The 13,927-nt window shown below is 40.5% G+C and overlaps 1 protein-coding gene across 13 annotated transcripts in view; it reads left to right on the top strand.

Moving 5' to 3' along the window:
* The window catches only part of atxn1a (ataxin 1a), a 153,057-nt gene that overhangs the window by 21,799 nt on the left and 117,331 nt on the right, over window positions 1–13,927 (top strand). For 10 of the 13 annotated variants that reach the window (XM_069195167.1, XM_069195156.1, XM_069195159.1 and 7 more), the window contains exon 2: window positions 13,545–13,719. The exons of the other annotated variants lie outside the window; for them this stretch is intronic. The gene's annotated coding sequence lies outside the window, so the exon portion shown is untranslated. The remainder of the gene's footprint in view (window positions 1–13,544; window positions 13,720–13,927) is intronic. 13 annotated transcript variants of the gene reach the window in all.

The following is a 13,927-nucleotide window of genomic DNA, read 5'->3' as shown; positions in this document are numbered from 1 at the left end:
AGGTCTGAGCTCCGATTCACATGACAACCGAGGCAGAAATGCTCATAAAGATATCGAGAGCTTGCAAACTATGGAGCAGTACGTCATCGTCAGGAAATCTTTAAAGAAGGCATTTTGACTGATTTGTCTCAGGTAATTAAAATAGTTCATTCTTTTAAACTTCATTCATGGCGTGGTAAAATGTGCTAAACAAGAAGGCTGAACAAACAGAGCTCCTGAGCAGATTCAAATACAGCTGTCAGTGACAGTGTCAGTGAGAAAATGCTTGTAAAAATTCTGTGTAGGGCTGTTGACTGTTATCTCAGTTATGTTGTTGTTTTTGAGATGTCAGTGCTTCTGCTGCCCGTGCCTCTTGTGAAAGGGAGACGGAGACAGTGTGTGAGAAGACAGAGGACAGTTGATGTAACTCCAGGTTTCTAGGGTGTGTGCCTGCCTATGTGTACAACACACACCACGCTGCCATTGAGGCACTTCATGAGACTGGCCATTTTCTGTAAATAAAAATCTAGCAAGCTAAAATAGTGTTAAAAGATTTTTTATCAACTCCCATTTTTGTTATTAATAATAATCATAGATTGATCAATACAATGTGATTAAAAAATATTGTAATCCTGGAGATCCTTATAGATACTTAAGATTTCTCCCAGGAAAAAGTACAAAGCATTTTGTCTTTTAACCTACCAACTCTTTTACCATTAGTACTAAGCAAACTGAACCGGCTTGCATACAATGAGATCTTATTCTCACATATAGGATTTATGTGGGATCTACAAAGCGTTGAATTTTGCTTATTAAATTGATAACATTGTTTTCACCTTATTTGTCAAATCCATTCAGCCTAAGGTTGGTGGAAATTTGAAAAGGCTTATTTTGCCAGCAGTTATAATGCAATGTTTAGACAGCTTGTACAGTTAAAAGAATCTGTTGCTGTTTACGGTGAGATCCCACTACCTCTGGTGACTTCATGCAGGCAACAGCCATAGACCTAGAAATTGTCATTCTGTTAATGTGCAGAGGAATGCTCGAAAAGATATTCCTAAAAACAACTAGGCAGCACAGTTCAAAACTTCTAAAATAAATGATGAATTAGAATACACTATACTTTATTATCAGTTTGTGAACAGTTGTTGGTTCTTTAAAACATTTCGGGCCATTGCTTACTTGTCTTATGCCACAGAACAGATTGTGAAACATTATGGAGAACCAGGTGACGTTGTTGTTTGTGTTTGATACTGGCTTGGGGGAATTTAAACTATGCAGTTCACTATTAACAGGACACGGCCCGGCCTCCTCCAGATAACGTAGAGTTGGTGGGCCTCTCCAACAACACGGTTTACTTTTATAGATCTGTATAGTCTATATGGAAAGAACATGCATGTTTTTAAACTTAGAGTAACATTCCTCGTATGGGCTGGGGTGGAATCTGTGCAATGCATTTCCTTCCGTTGGACTTTTCCTTTCTCTACCTCTGTCCTGTAACTAATGAGAACATCTTAGGTAAGTTTGTATAGCAAGACCGCTTCCTAGGAGGCACTTTAATCCTTCTCGCTTCTGTAGAAAGCAGCTCGATGTAAAAAAAAAAAAGGAAAACCATAACAGCTGTTAGGGGAAATGTTTATGTCTCTTTTCAAGTGTGGTTCCTGGCTTTGATTTTGCATTCAAGAAGCACACAATAAAATCAGCCCTTCACCTCCAACCCTCCCCCACGAACTGTGAAAGATCGCCCACAGATCCTTTCCCACAAACCTTTGCGGGGCCAGAAGCTGCTCATTTCACATTTGTGGTCTTCATGTGCACGTTGCCTACCCCTCAACCTCCTGCCAACACGCAGGATCAGAGAACCTGCTGCGGTATTCATCCTCTTTACGAAACACAGGGAACCAAAAAAAGATCCTTATTGTTCCCAAAATCCAGGAGAGTGTGAAACCCTTAAGCCTTCGAAGAAGGGACTAGCTTCCCCAAGAGCGCTTCTGTTGATAAATGTTATTTGGCTAAGCCTGGGGTGGTAATTTAAAGAATGCTAAATGAGTACATGAGCTCATGGCACAATTAAATTCTTCTGACTACCATTAAACATTTATTATCATATCTTTATTTCTGTGTTGTTATCCCATGACTGGAGTATTCAACTATTTTTTTGTTTCCTCACTGGGTGGAAGCAGATGCTGCTGCTCACTTTCCAGCTTTCTCCTGGTGTATTCCTCAGGCTCGTCTGGCAGTGCTCACTTCCTTCTGTTCTGGAGTTGCTTCATCATGGTGGCCTCTCACAGGTCGCGGCACTCTTTAACGTAATCTTGGATCAGCATCCCAGTGCGGTGAGGAAGTAAGCATGTCTTGTTCCAGAAACGAAACAAAAAAAACTTCTCGTGTAATGAAGATGTGGAAATAAAACAGAACAGCTAAAAAAAAAAACAGCTGCTGCTGGTATAGGAAGAGTGTCTTTCCCAGGGGTCTCTAGTGTGCATCACACAGCCGTCTAGTTTCCAGGATTCACCTAGAGTGTCAAATACTTTTCTGTCTGGTTGAAAGGATGCTCCAGTGAACATGACCCTGTGTCGGAAGAGCAGTGATTGATAAACTGGTCCCACGTTTCTGCTGCACCAGTTCTGGTTCAGAGGGTATTATCTAGCACGCTTTGTCGACAGGCGTCAAGTTAAATGTCGTCCCAATGAGGTAACTGAAACCTGCCACTAAAACACAGCTAATGGCCTTATAAAGATGGCTAGCCTTGAAGCAAAATTTCCATCTGGAGACGTCTTGACACATGGACAAGGAAGGATGCAGGACTACTTCAAGGACCTGTTTTATTTTTGTTTTAATTGTAATTGTAATTTCCCAAGTAGTTAATGAAAGGGAATATAGATGCTTTGCTAGGAATTAAAAAAAGGTAGGTGTTTAGCCTTTTGCTCAAAACCTGTACTGTGATGTAATGTTTTCCACTTTATGGCACATACAGTACAAGCTGAAGTTTGTGCTTCAAATAAACAGTGTGTTTACTGTTAATCTTTAATGCATGAAGACCCATGGAATCAAATCCTGGACAAAAATATGTGGAAGTTGTTTTCCTATACAGGGGCAGTGGAATTTAAATTGTGTTTTGATGTGTTTCTGTCTTACAAGTAAGTGAGAATCTGTGGCTCTAAGAGTAATACACTACCACAGAAAAACAAAAGAGTTATTTCCTTAGCAATTGCGTCATTGACATTTTTTCGATCAAACAGCATTCCAGAGATTTTCCTTTCTGCCTCTTTAATTTCATTTTCAGGTTTTTGTACCCAGCTACTGCTCTGTGAGGTGACTGCTTTAGTTAACTGTTACTTTACATGGCTCTCACCAAAAATGAGTGTGAATGATCAAAAAATAGGTTTGGCTTGAACCAGCTCCTTTTTTCCACTGAGCTTCCTGCAGCTCTTGATCAGCGAGGAAGAATGATGCTTTATTCCTAGATTTGAACTGTTGTAAAAAATCTACAGTATGATTAGTGGGCTGTAGTTCACCTGCTGTTGTATTTCGTCTTCCTAAAGTCTTGAGAGTTTGTTAAGCAGTAGTTGGCTTGTCTTCTAACGTTGGTGTACACTTTGTGTTTGGTCTGTATTGACAAGTAAGCCTGATGTGAAGAGGATATGTGGGACTACTGAGGGAAGCTTGACCATTTCCCCATTTCTTCCACTCTGTTTTCCGGGTCTGTATTTATCAGCTCACAAACCAGACACTTATGGTCTGCCACAGTTATTATTATGTGTCCACATAGGTTAAGTGTGGACAGACATAGTAAACCGAGGTTATGTTCCAGTGTTACAATTGAGAGAAAGCCTTCAACCCATCTAGCTCATTTGATTGCTGGTAGCTAATTGTGTTGAAGACGGAGGTGACGTTTGTCCGGTTCAGCAGGATTGGCCAACTAACTTGTTCCAGACTCCCACAACACTTCGTGGAAAGACATGCTTCCATTTCTCAGTATTTCACATCACCATATAGTCTTTCCAAAGCAATAAATCACTCTCGGAGCCCTGTAGTTTTTTTAGATGTGTTTGAAAATATCAGTGTAGAAGAAAGTACCTTAAATTAGCAGTTGAGTGGGATGTGTAAATGCATGCATTATTTTTTGGTCCTTGGCATGCAAGGCTGTTGCAGGGATTTTTCTGATTCTTGTGTCATCATTCATTACATGGAAGTCCATTTTTAGCCTTATTGGCTCTGCCCTTTCTCATAACTTCAGTGGACTTGGGTCTGTTTTGTAATTCCCTAATGAAGCATAACTATCTTATTAGTACTCAGCTTCTTAAGATTTTAAGAGATACGATTTAAATCTTTTTGCCTTAAAGGAAGTGTACCTTTCCAGTCAAAAGGGATGGTTTTGTACTGTTTTGCTTCATGGATTTAATATAACACAGTTGAGGTCTCCTATTTGCTATTCAAACTTTTTGACACACCGTGAAGAACTACTTATTATTCAGCAACACACCTTTATTGTTTCCAGCACTACGCATGGCTGTAAGCCACACACAGAAGATGGTGCTGCATTTTTTGGCTGGATAAATAAAATTCTATGTTTATATGATGTTTCACAGAGACTTTTATGAGGGAGTTCTCATCTGTGGTATTGTGATAGACTTTGGAGTTAAATGCCTTGCCACATTCTGATTTCTCCTTTTGTATTCTGTGATCTATTCATTTTCCTGCTGTATGGAACTCCGTTGTTAGTGTTGTTCTTTCACCAGTTAGGATATCTGTAGGCCGGTATTCTTCAATATCCCTTTAAAGGATAAAAAAAAAGACATGGTCATGAAGCTAATAGCTTTAAATCTAGCATTCTGCTTCGAAGTTGGAATACAAATCCCTTTCCACTGAAGTTATGACCATTTTGGGAATTATAGGCTGCAGTCAACTCCAGGTTTAGTACATTTCACCTTGGTTTTGAATACATTTGCTTAGTTTGCTGTTTTAATCGGAACAATCTATGCGTAAGGTCGCGACTCGGGTAATTGCGAGCTGATCGGAACTGCTGTGCAGTAGGAGTCTTGACCCATCCTGCAGGCCTATGTACGTTTGTGTTTTTTCTGGTTCTGAAAACACATTGAAAGAGTTATGAAATGATGTGAGCGCTGCACATTTGTGGAGCGGTGTAGGGGGAGCAATTGACAGTTCTTTTAAAATCCAAAGGTTTTCCCATTTGTGATTTAACAGCCACTTCTGGGCAGTGCATACCCCACCTCTCGGTCTGCGTACCCCAATATTAGTCCATCAGCCCCTGACCAGCCCTGCTGGCCTAGCGTACCTTAGGCTCCAAGCCAGCTTCACTGCCAGCTCGACACACTCTCTGCTTGCAATGTAGAGCTCCTGATCAAGTGATTCAGGCTTTTCTGTCTTCAATTAATGCTGTACCACAAGATATTGGCACCCTGAATAAAGCATTTCTTCATCTGAACCTTCAAGTGTAATGTTTCGGGAGACGGTTACATATGTGTTTGTATTGTGCTTCAATGGCGGCCATTGTTTCCGAGCAGGGTGTTTATGAGTTCATTCGGGAGGCTGCTTCTTGCAGGGATGTCTAATAGCTCAGGGCTATGGATTGAGGCTGATAAATGAGAAACTGCTGAATGCGGTGTTATGAAATACAGTTGGTGGGTGGTTCGATGGGTTGGGGGATTTCCACAAAGCTGCTCGGAGCCTTGTCCTAAGCCCCATGGACAGTGCGCTCGTGTGTGCGTGTTGGCGTGGGGTTTGGGTTGGCGGTAGTCTGCTGCTCAGAGTCTATTTGTACTTGCACATCAGCAGGAGGTTGATGTTTTTACTGCGTGGGAGTTGGATTATGTTTAGAAACAATTGCCTATAATCTCTCTGCATTTTTCTTTAACCCTATGGAAACACTGTCGGGATGAAAGGCTTTTCACGAGGGCTCTGAAATTGTTTTGGCACATTATCTTTGGTAGTGTTTGGTTTGCTGATTTTTATGGGTTGTGCTTTTCTAGCATCAGGAGATCCCTGTAATTTCCTTAAAGGGCACAGAGCTGCGTATGGAAATTGTCCGATGTCTCTGTCTCTGTTTTCTGGGACCCAGCCCATTTCCAGAGCATCCATCAGATGTCTTCATCGCACTCCCACCCCTCCCCAACCAGATCAGTAAACTACACCGAATCTCTGTGAATAATGCTGGAGAACAGACTTTGACACAGATTTCCATCCACATGTCCCTGGAGGATTTAGGAACTGCACTGATTTAAGGAATAATCTCTTGTGCTTGTGGAGCAATTCAATGTGGCTCTGTCCCACTGGCATGCAGTCTCCTGGGCTCGTAATTATGCATGTAATCACTGTCTGAACCTTGTACTTGGCTCTTTATCCTAACAGAACCCCGTATCAATGCCTCAAGAAAGACATTGAACCTGGCATAGGTGACTCACAGTAATGACCCAAACGTGAACTGTGAAGATTGCACAGTACGCTGATTTGAGTTGCATAAGAAAACCTGTGACACTCCGCAGTGTATGCCAGACTTGAGTTTGCCAGGCTCTTTTGAAAGTGGAGACTTTGCTCCATTAATTCTAAGAAGCTAGATTCAGAGAGAAATTAATGCAATTCATTCCAGCATCAAGGTTTTCTACTTATTTCGAAAAGGTCCTCAGTTTTAAGTCTGGTCAAGAGGAGCACAAGAGATCTTAGAGGAAAACATATTAATAAAGTGATGTTATTATTATTATTATTCTCATTGAGCTCAATGACTTTGGAAAGAGCTGAAGTGCAGGTTCTGCATCCATTTACTATGATGCTGGCCAGAGATGTAGCAGGGCCTGGGTTGTACTCTTGAGGATCAAAGCATCTTTCACAGTCCTTTATAAAAGTTCAAGTTGTGTCTAAAAAATAACCATTTTGACAGATTGTCATTTTAATAAAAGCACAGATACGTACAAGTAATTAGAATTTTCAAGGCTGGTCTGTTTTCACATAAGAATGTTTGCCACACGAATGCATTACATAATTAAATTTCAAGGAAACAATTGAACTGGAAAACGGTACTGAATTTCTGAAGTTTTAAAGGCTGATAACCTAACCCTTTTCTGTTTCATGTTTAATATACAGTAACTGTATTCGTGATGACAGGACAGTTGATGTGGCAATGAATATTGGGATTCAGGATGAAAAGTGTAAGAGCTTTCTCTCACTAGTCTCCAGATGGGACAATCTCATATCTAACAAAACTTTTAGAAAAAATCAGGTACAATTTCATAGCACCGAATGGTTTCTTATCCGTTTTTTCAGAGGTGATTTTTTTTCCTCCTTAATAGTCTCAAGATGAAACTACAAAAGGAAATGCCAGAAGCTCTGCATCCCAAAGCAATTCATGCTTCCGAAGGGGGCCCATGTCATTCTCCACTCAAGCAGGACCCAGGAGGCTACAGTCACTGGCAGCTGCCGTTGTGCCAACAGCTCCACCACACAGTAGCGCAAGTGGAGAAGTGAGGAATTACTTCACCAGTTGAATCGAGAGGGAAATCAAGGGAGTCCAAACCACACAAGCTTAAGGAGGAACTTAACCAGGACACTGGGGCTAGCACACCTACTCTTGTGGACCGTCCTGTGAGCTCTTTAATGCCGAAGTAGTGCAGCTCTCAGTTTAACATCTTATCTTGTAGCACCCTACTGTATGTCCTGCAGGACACTGTCCTTGGTCATCATACTGAGGCACTGGATTTTAAATTCTTGTCCAAGGGCAAGAGCGCCACCTACAGTACTTCTGCATCCCCACCAGTTCAAGTAACAACTTCATTTTCCTTAGTGGCTCCCTATCCTAGTACAGACTTTGCTTCGTTTTCCGAGATCGCCCCCTTGACTGCATATTGCTTTGAATAGAGGTCTTGTAAATCACTTCTTATTATTTTTGTAAAAGTGTAATGGCTCCCTAAAATATGACACGTCAGTGATTCGCTTTTCACTGTTCTCATTTCCTTTTTTGGTGTTCTAGAGCTCGGTTTTGTGACGTGAAAAGTCTAGAGAGGTGTTTGGTTGAAGAAAGCATGGATCACATTTGGGCAGTAGAGACTCAGTTTTCCACAAATGTTAATGCAGCTAGGGTTATTTTCTTTGGTTAAGTATATTGTAGGCGTGTTTTAACTTATGAAGTAAGTTTTGTCAAAGTAGAGATGGAATTTAGCAGTGAGTGTGTTGTATCATGATAAAAAACAGTGGGACCTGACTTGGTGATTCAGAATTAAGAGCCAAAGGAAGAACTTAAATAAATAAATGATTAGTTTAATTCCTTGAGAGTGCCGCTGTTGTTTCTTCAATGATAAGGAACAGTTTACAGTTTGCCAGCAGCCACCTCATTTTGTGAAGAATGCAGTAGTAAATTTGACAGATAAATGGCATAACCATGTGCCCAAAAGCAAAACCGGTCTGTTTTTAAAGATGTACGCATTTCGCTCCAGCAACCATGACTAATTTTCCTGTGAATTGAGAATCTTCAAGGAATGTGTAAGGGACTTTTTGCTGTACCCATCTCCTGTGTTAACAATGTAGTCCGATTTCTCAGGCTTGTATAAGCAGCCCCGGAGTTCAAACTAAAATCACTGCCAAAAGGAGACACAACTTGTCTTCCAAGATAAAAAAAAGACCTACGGAATCTTTTTTTTATTGTATTAGTCAAACCCATAAAACAAATGGTACTATAACTGATGGGAGTTAAAAAGGTGTCAGTTTTCCCACGTACTCTTGGAGAAAGCTTTCTCAAATCCTGAATATTTTTTTTTAATGAGTAGCAGTGAACAGAAGATGACCACACAGAAGAACTACAAATCCATTGTAATATTTTTAAATGTGTCGCACGGTTATACGTTTATTGCCATATGTTTATGTGGGAATGGTGATTATATGGAGTGAATTACAGTTGTTGGCAGGGTAGCAGCTGTTCCCTTCTCTTTGGTTCTGGTTACGTTCTGTTATTTTGCTCAGGAAAACATCTTTTTTGGGTGTGATGTTAAAATGAAGACATTTAAGGTACAGTACAAGCACAGTTTATATCTAAAAACAAAAAAAGGAGTGTTCTGTCTAGCGTTTGTGAGTTACATTTAAATGTCGGCAACAAAAAGAGCAGAAAAAAATGGAAATATGTTGATTGCGTAAATATTCATACCTGTAAACTCAACTGTTTTTTTAAGTATCTGTGTTTTACATGTTTTGGGGTCTCTACCAGTTTTGCAAAGCGATTTGGGGTGATGTTAGCCTTTTCTTTTGGCAGATTTGCTCAAGCTCTGTCAAAAAGCTAGAGGATCACTTTTTCCAGTCTTATCACAACTCTTTTTAGCTTTCTGTAGAATAGGTTGTACTGTATATATAACTAATAATTGCTGCCTCAAAGTGATATGACTTTAAATTTTAAAGCAATAAAGGTGAAAACTGTGCAAGAGTCTTAAGATTATTGTAAGGTACTATATAAAAAAACAACCTTTTTTTAGGGTTTTATTTGTAATTGTCAGAATGTCTGACAATGTTTTGTGTTATGTGTAAATAAAGGTGTAATTCTGATATAATATTTCTTGATGGTTGTTAGGTCACTAAATATATTACTTTGGAAAGGGTGTGTAAACTTTCTATTGGGACTGTATGTACACGAGACACCTCAGTAACAGTAACATAAAGAAAATTATGTGATTGCAGATGTACTGTATACAGTATGTTCTGCAGTTACTGTCAAAGAGTTCACAAATAATGGGATGGAAAAATAAGTGAAAAATGTTAATCCCCTCCACAGTAATGTAACAGTGAGCTCACAAATGCTTAAACCCTCAATACAAATGCAGCGTAAGAAACATGAGCTAACATGGACTAGCTGAGAGAACCCAAGATGTAAAACACATGTCCACAAGCTTAAAATAAATGCACTTCAGCCAGGAAGTCGCACCACATGTTGTCATTTACCTGTATCGCACAGAAATGACAACCCATAGAACAAAATGGCACCCCTCCCCTCTCTAGAAAAGAAGGACAATTCTCTGTTTTACTAAATCGGGAATAATAAAGGAATCCATACGCACCCTGTAATGTCAGGATTGTCTACAAAAGGAAGTGCATCCAAAGAAGCAAATGATCCAGCTCGCGTGTCTAACAGTGAAGCGAATGGCATAGACTTCAAGCCAGGCATTGCTTCTCTGCAGCTCAGAGGCAACTTTTTTCATTTGTATACCGTGTGGCATGGACTGGACTTGTATCTATGGATAAACCTTAGCTTGGCTTGGTGAAGCACAGTGGGTCTACACTCCACGGGTGAGGGGGTTTCTGCACTGTACTGCCAGAGCATAGTAATCTGAAAAGAACAGGAGTGAACCGCAGTGGTGCTAATTTTATGGCTGCCTGAAGGATGGATTGCCAGTCACTATAGTGAAGAAGTTTGAAGGCATGATACCTGTCCTTCTTTGTATCAGGACTGACATATTATTATTATCATATTATATTATCTTGTAATTATAATTCTCCTTTTGAGGTGGCCAGCAAGGGTGACCATTTTGGTCCAATTCTTTGTACCAAGAACTCTCATGTGGCACCTTCCGGCAGGCCTAGAATACAGATGTTAGTGGCCGATCTCCATCTCCATCATGATGAGTTGGAAATGTTACAAGAAAGTGTTTTGCATACATCTGTGGTCTCTGAGATTCTTTACCTTGGCTTTGGAGGAGTGGGTGACTCTCCATTGCTAAAGACTTGAGCTTCATGAGGATTTCAAAATATTAGGTAGCTGTGAAGACTGCCCTAAAGTGAAATTTAAACTTAATTTTGTAAATAAAGTGTGCTGAGTGCAAAATTGTCCCGACTGTATGAGCAACCATCTCTGGTGCTACTAGAAGTGTTCAGATATTCTTTCTCATCTCAAACGTTTGTGTATGTAGTACTGTTACTATACTGTATACATAAGATGTTGTGTGGGACCTTAACTTCTGATGTATATCCTGGATTTGTAAACTTTAACCTTCTTTTTTATTTTTTAGTTGCTGAATACAAGCCTTATCAGGTCATACTTGAGTTTTCTGCAGATTAGAAGACAGAGTATTGTGTCATGACATTTTTTCTTGAAATAAGAAAATTAGACAGGATTAAGAATCTATGAGAAACCCAGCCTCTTTCCCCTTGGGAGTTTTTTTTCTCCTTTCTCAGTAGAATATGAGAAAGAGGACTGTGAACTGAACAAAGCCACTATGTGCTGCACACGTCCACAGTTTTGTTTGGCTGGGAAGCCTGCCATGAGATAGAATTCAATCTAATTCTCCTTTGGGGCTTCCTCGGGGTTTCATTAAGTACCACTATGGCCAGAGAGACTAAAGTGAGATAGTCCAGCTCTCCAGTCTGGTAGGCAGGCTGGTCACATCTGCTGGCAAATCAGGAAAATTTACCAATTCATATATTATCCAGCCATATTCAATGGCCATACAAGTTGTGTTTGTTATTGATGTAGGCTTTACTTTTCCCGTGCTTGAGGAACAATACAAATGTGACAGGCCTTCGAATTACCTCTGAATAGGTGCCAAGAAATTGGTTGGCTATTAAGTGGAAACCTTTTGTTAACACAGCATGTACTGTGATCAGCATCTGTTTGGTAAAAGCTGGAGTTTTGTTAGCTTCATACTCTGGCTTTGGCTTGAACAGTGAAGAATTTTGATCTCCACAGTTTGCTCCACTGAAAACCACAAAGAGGGGGGAATTCTGGAAATTTTTAGTGAGGTCTACACCTTGCTACCTATCCAAGATTGTAGAATTTGAGGACATTTGTAAGGTTAGCCAGTGTTTGGCAGTCTCCAGTATATGTTTGTGAGGGTGCTGTCCCCAACAGTAGTTGAGGGGGACAGTCTCTCAGGACAAATTAGCCCCTGCTTCAAAGGGAGGCAGAAGATCACAAATTTATATTGTGTCAACAATATCAACAAATCAGCACCAGTCAACATCATTCCTACTGTCAGGCATAGTGGTGGCAGCATTGTTATGGGACAGCTTCTCTACATCACTTCAGGTCAAGAGTAGTTCAGATCGCATTGTATTCTATAAAAAAAGAAAACTTCTGAAATGCATTGTCTGTATCTGAAGATCATGGAAAATGTCATGGAAAATAAATAGTTAAATGTTGTAAATCCTTGTGGAGTCGGTAGTTGTAAACCACCAAATGTGAAAGTTGAATCATTTAGAAAAACATGTTCTTTTAGGTCTCCCAGGGATTTTTTTGCAGACTCTTATCTCTGTTGTTTGACAGTTAAAGAGAGTTGAAAATTGGACAGTATTTTTGTATTGTATCTGTATTTTTACCGCTGAGCCATCTGGCCGAATAATAATGATTCTAGCATTTGCAGGCTAGAAAATCCAAAAATACAATGTCTAATCTGGTGTTGTGCCTTGTGGATGGTGGGTCATTAGGCTGAGTAACCATACAACTCCCAAGCATCCTTCTTGACTGTTATCGGAGTTTGTGCTTTTGACACTGAAAGAGTAATGTTCTGTCCCACATCACTGCAGTGCTTTTTGTTGCAATTCTTTTTGGTATATAAAGGTACAGTAATGACAAGACACCAGTTGCTGTTAACTGAAGAACCAAAACTGATAATCTAGCCCTAAATAACAGATAACCGAAAGAGTTACCCTGAATTGTAGGCTCGAAAAAAAGAGGCCTAAAATCTTCCTAAACTCAGACTCCAGTATCTGAGTGAAGCGGAAGTCTGGGCAAAGCCCTGAGCCAGGAATGTCCGTTCTTAAGCTCAATGAAATTCGTTATCGGAAAGGAAACGAAACCCCCCTCTTCGGTAAAAAACAGAAATAGTTTCTAACTCAAACAAACAGAACAGTTACCATGCCAATGGGCATCTATAAATAGTTCTACTGTTTGTTTTCAGAAGCGCCCTCCCTTGAGAAAGTTCGGCGAACAATGCTGAAGTGCCGGGCAAGCTGACTACACTTTTCATTTGCAATAAATATGTTTTCTTTTATGCTGCTTACGAAAGAGAAGATTTCTTCTCGAGGGAATAATAGAAATACCGCATCTTGTGCGCAGAGTAGTGCATCGGGGACTCTGAATCATGTATCATCTGTGTAGAAGAATGACTGATTTTGAAGTGTCATAAATCCGATCGCTATCCATCTCGTCATTTAAAAAGTGACTGAATAGCTCATAAATATGTACAGGATTTTTATTTGCCTCCCCCCTAAAGATGCAATTTTACATATGTGGTATTGACAAGGGTTTACAGAAGCTAGAAGAATAAATATGAACCAGCACCTGCTGCAGCAGGGCCATTTGTGATGGAGGATCACCGAAGAATCACAAGCAGGTTACGGAGTCAGGAGAACTGTACCAGGGGAGGCAGTGGGGAGTCAGTGGCAGAGTCAGGGTAAGAGCTGCTGTCCTTCTCGTAACAAGCCACAGTGCCATCAGATGAAAGGTTCTATGCCATTCTGCAAGAGCGGAGGGAGCGTGGTTTTAAATACACGAACTATTGCGTCCTGACTCTGGTGAAGCAGCAGTGTTTTACAGGGGACATGGTTTCTCAAAAAAGCCCCCTTTTGTCTCTCAGGGAATGGTGAAAGCACCTGGCCGAGTCACGACCTGGATAATACGAGCTAGAACTGCAGGCAACCCCCTCAGGTTTCCACTGAAGAGACTAAGGGAAGACTCCGACTGCAAAACAGACTGGAACCCTTTCCTCAACTGAAGAGCTTTTCGGCAGCCTTTTCTTGTTTGTGCTTAAGGTAAGGCTTGAAGCAGAGGTAATCCTTCTCTAGCATAAATACATGCATTCCTATAGTTCCACTCCTGGCAGTTATCCCAGGGTGTTTTTTTATTTAGAGTTGCCGTTTGTGTTTGATTTATCCACCTGATTTGAATAGCTGATTGTGTGTTTTTCACTTCTCTTGAAGCCACAGGGGTTGATGCATCTCTTGGAACCCATAGAGGCCT

This window comes from Lepisosteus oculatus, chromosome 10 (assembly GCF_040954835.1).
Source record: "Lepisosteus oculatus isolate fLepOcu1 chromosome 10, fLepOcu1.hap2, whole genome shotgun sequence".
Taxonomy (NCBI): domain Eukaryota; kingdom Metazoa; phylum Chordata; class Actinopteri; order Semionotiformes; family Lepisosteidae; genus Lepisosteus; species Lepisosteus oculatus.
Note: the sequence above shows the minus strand (reverse complement) of the source record. Positions and strands in the feature narration are given on the sequence as shown.